The 4,999-nt window shown below is 40.7% G+C and overlaps 1 pseudogene; it reads left to right on the plus strand.

Annotated features, from left to right (window-relative positions):
* The first annotated feature begins 785 nt into the window (after positions 1 to 785).
* Positions 786 to 1,516, plus strand: LOC121465246 (annotated as a pseudogene).
* The last annotated feature ends 3,483 nt before the right edge of the window (positions 1,517 to 4,999 follow it).

Raw genomic sequence — 4,999 nt, forward strand, 5'->3', positions numbered from 1 at the left:
ATGGCTGCCCTAACAAGTCTTGAACAAAGGTAAACCGATAGACCTGCTAACAATGAGGGTGCAAATCTCAAGGGGCCCTAATCCTAGATAAAGAGTTATTAAGCAATGACTACTGAGAGAGGCTAAATTAGTCTTTTCTAGGGATGATCTCTGTAATTGCTTATCCAATATTAAAGCATCAATGCCAAACACACCACACACACACACACACACACACACACACACACACACACGTATGTATGCAACACTAAAGAGACCCAGCAGACCGTACTTATATATTTGTTTTTATATGCAACGTAACAGTAACTGTATATATAAGCAACATATACATATAGGAAGAACATTAAAGGAATCCTACAGGCTGTGCTCATATATTTATTTTTATATACAATGTAACAGTAACAATGAAAGACCTGGAGGCCGTGTATTTGAGAGGGAATGTGAAGTCAAGGTAGAGGTTTGAAGGTGGATAGAAAGTAGGGAGGTTGTAATTAGAAGTAAAAGAGAAGAAAACTGAACATAAAACAAAAATAATGTTTATTTAAGCTGCTACTTAGCTGACTCTAAGGCAGTTAGTGGATCTGGTTTATTTATTAAATCAGTTTTTGTTTGCTTATTAATCCATCAGATTTTTTGATGGTATCGCATTGCAATCTATAAAAGAACAAGATTGTCTAAAGACTTGACTCATGAATAGATATAATTAACAAAGCAACTACAGAAGATTGAACTATTAGGCGCCGCCCGCCTCACTCTCCTGTGTTCCGGCAGAGGCCCTGGCGGCCATGTTCCGACGCAAGCTCACGGCCCTGGACTACCACAACCCTGCAGGCTTCAACTGCAAAGATGGAACAGAATTTAGAAACTTCATTGTTTGGCTTGAAGACCAGAAAATTAGACACTACAAGATTGAAGACAGAGGTAACCTAAGAAATATCCACAGCAGTGACTGGCCCAAGTTCTTCGAAAAGTATCTCAGAGATGTTAACTGTCCTTTCAAGATTCAGGAGCGACAGGAAGCAAATGACTGGCTTCTTGGTTTAGTTGTTAGACTTGAATATGGAGATAATGCTGAAAAATACAAGGACTTAGTAACCAATAACAGGAAAAATACTGACAACACAGCTAAAAATGCAGAGCCATTGATCAACCTGGACGTAAATAATCCTGATTTTAAGTCTGGTGTCATGGCTCTGGCTAACCTCCTTCAGATTCAGCGTCATGATTACTTGGTAATGCTTAAGGCAATTCGCATCTTGGTTCAGGAGCGTCTAACACAGGATGCAGTTGCTAAAGCAAATCAAACGAAAGAGGGCTTACCTGTTGCTTTAGACAAACATATTCTAGGCTTTGACACAGGAGATGCAGTTCTGAACGAAGCTGCTCAGTCTTGCGATTGCCGCACATAGAAGAGCTCAGAGAGCTACGGACGAAAATTAACGAAGCCATAGTAGCTGTTCAGGCAATCACTGCTGACCCAAAGATGGACCACAGACTGGGGAAAGTCGGAAGATGAGCACATCAGGATTTCAGCTTCTCGCCTGCCTAGTGTGATGGGAACCATGTGCATCGGCATGTGTTTGGAAATCAAATGTCACACTTTCGAGGGAGGAATCCCAGGAAATTGGCCGTGTTCTAGAGATTTACCACCATTGCTTTTTTTTCTTTAATAAAGTTGGGAAAGAAAAAAGAAGATTGAACTATTGGTGTAAAATATGGTGGTCCCGGACAGGTATGTGGAATCAAGCCATCTTAGAAGTTGTCTGATACTAAAAAGAGGATCCAAAATCAATATTTTTTCCCCCTCGAAACAGGGTTTCTCTGTGTAACAGCCTTGGCTGTCCTGGAACTCATTCTGTAGACCAGGCTGGCCTTGAACAAATAGAGATCTGCCCACCTCTGCCTCTCGAGTGCTGGGATTAAAGATGCCCAACCCCAAATCAATCTATTGTATTGGGATTGTTGATAGAAGATAAAGTTCTCCCTTGAAGGAAATAACAGGGTAATTATGAGTGACCATGATCAAAGAACATGGTTTAGTCTATCTCCCAAGCCATATTCCAATGGAACAGTGTCATGAAGTTTCTACAGAGGAAAAAAGAAGTCATAAATCATGGCACTTCTCCAATACTGAGCATCTGGAGGTACGCTATATATCGTGGTGGGTGAAACATTCTCACTCACACACTAGCTGGTAACATTATCTTTCAGGCTGGCAAAAACTAGTGTTCTGTTAACACAGCACAGAAGGTCACATGGCAGCCACAAAGATATTCAGACATAGCGGTCGGAAAAAATGGCTGCTGGGGTTCAAAGGCCACTCAAGACAATTTGCCTCCAGGTTTGTCCAATTCTTCACAGTCACAGAGCTCTAATCAGTCAGATAGCCTTTCATTCTTGGATCTATACTCAGAGAACTCCATATCCTACCATAGAGAGATTTGCCTATCATGTTTATTGTGGGTCTATTTATGATATCAAGGACACGAAATGAACCCAGATGTCCATCAACAGATGAATAGATAATAAAAACTAGATGACTTATAAAACAGAATATTATACATGTATAAAGGAAAATGAAATTGTGGATATATTCTAGAAGTGGTATTTCATCTTTTTTGAACAGTCTTCCCTTCATGTAGGTAATGGATAGAGTGCAAAGAGCAAAAACACAGTTTCCCATCTTTTAAGTTCTGAACATGGGGACAGCTACTCTGTGTACAGTTAAATTTGCAGTCGCTAAGCCTTTCTTTTCTTTGACATTTATCTTTTACATTCACCAATCAAAAATTATGTCAGAATGAAAACCATCTCACATACACGTTGAAAACCACTTTAACAGAGACACACAATTTCCCCCAACCCATATGGCCTTGAAAATGAGCATGTGGGGCAAGGAACTGGTCGGTACAAATGTGTCTGATTCTTGGGTGGCTTGTGGTCAGCGGTGATGTTTTAACGAACTGATTTTGGCTTCTGTGGTCCATTGACCTGGGTATGGAATCAAAGCAAATGTTTTCAACTTTGTGGGACTCTGGGCCAAAGACAAGAGGTTTTGTTCCCCTTCCAGTAACAATTCTTTTCTGAGTGTTCACAGAATGATTGGACAACCTTCCCTCTATTTGAGACACATGCTTTGAGCAAGATTTTTGGAATCTGGAAGGCCAGCTTTCAAGAACTAAAGTCTGTTGCAAAGCACGGTGAGCAGTCATCCTCTTGGCACAATTTTAAGAGCACGGAGGGACTGCTTTCTGAGCACAAGTGAGTGCCACTCGCACCCTGGGTCCTTAGCAAGTTGCTTAAGCTATGTTTTCCAGAAGGTTACTACAGGAGTCCTATCAGTTTTAAGTCATTGTCAGTTTGGGACAAGAGTAGTTTACTGGGCTGTTCAGAAAGGTTCTGAGATCATAACTGAATGTGTGCAAGAGGATAGAGAAATGACAGACCAAGTGTGTGTGGTGCATTGTGCATTTGAATGACGGGGTGTTTTGGGAGTGAGCAATGAAGTAGACACTTATAAAGGGGCAGATGGACTGGAGGACTGGAAATTGATGCTCATGCAAATGATCCTGATTCAGTTTCCTACACCCATATCTGATGGTTCACAACCTATTCCAGAGCATCCAGCATCCTTTTCAGGCTTCTACTGGCATCTGTACACATATGGTGCACCTACACACACATGGGCATCCACATCCACACACACATTCAATCAATAAACCTTCAAAGAGGCACGAGATCAAAAGTAAGAGAAAGGAGATAATAAGAAAAGAGGACCCTCAGAACAAATTGGCTACACAACAAATCCACCCATGGGTTTCTCTAATTAGAGTGATATGTGGTCTCGAGTTTCTATAATTAAAGGGAGGTCACCTCTGACTCACTGAGACCCTGGCTCTGAACAAGCTGCTCCTGGGATTCTGACAGTTAGTGCTCAATCAGCTCTGAAAAGCTGGAGTAGTGTAGCTCGCTCAATGCCTTAATGTTTTTAAAAGTGAAAATCCTGCCTGTGGGCTTCACTCTTTACAGTTCTGACCGTTGTGCTTTGTAGGCTATTCAATGAACTCCTCTAATTTCCTATAAAGAAACAATGGGTGAACAATCAAAGAAGACTTTGTGCCCCTTTATAGTGTCAAAAGGTCTGGTTCTTTCTTTGAAGTAAGAGCCATTAGAGGTAGCCTGGGCCAGGGTTTTCCTAAGAGAGACCCCAAGTCTCTGTCATATGATTCTGGTGGATGGACTATGATGGTGTCCTGGAGCAGAACTGAAGGTCTGGTTTCATATGTTTTGCCTTGTGCGCATGACTTCTTTGAACACCTCCCCAAAGAACTGCCACTAATCTTTCCCTTCCCAGACTCGTTTGTTGAGCATATCCCTGTAATTTATGAACAAGCACAGTTACAGCATCTTTGGCTTTTATTCTGTGGGAATCAGAGCTAAACCTTGCCACTAAGGTTTGGCTCAGACTTTCTTGCCTCCACACTTCAAGGGTTCTTTGGTGCCATTGATTAAACTTAGGATTTTCTTTCTTCCTATGGAGTATTCTGATATACCTACTTGTTCAGGCTAACACACACCACTCTCCAGGGAAGAACGGCAGCCAAGTTAACATAAGACTTCAGACACAATGACCTTTATCTTGCTGATTTGTTGCTTATAATATTTATATATGTAATTAAATGACTATTTTTGTGTTTTCTCAGTAACACTCTGGTTACATTTTCCATTTTTAATTGAAAATAGATTTTCCCCATGGAATACATTCTGATTATGGTTGCCTTTGCCCCCAACTCTTTCCAGATCTTTTTCTCTTCCCCATTCACCCAAATTCATATCTGTTCTTGCTTTCTCTCATTAGAAATCAAACAGGCATCTAGAAAAAAAAGACAATAAAATAAAAAAATATAAGAATAGCACAAAACAAAGTAATAGAGAAATAAAGATCTAACAAAAAAGCACAAGAAACACAGATAGATGCAGAGACATACACCTTGACCAG

Source organism: Microtus oregoni, unplaced genomic scaffold, assembly GCF_018167655.1.
Source record: "Microtus oregoni isolate MIOR12 unplaced genomic scaffold, Mior012 000030F_ref0000283, whole genome shotgun sequence".
In the NCBI taxonomy this organism is placed as follows: domain Eukaryota; kingdom Metazoa; phylum Chordata; class Mammalia; order Rodentia; family Cricetidae; genus Microtus; species Microtus oregoni.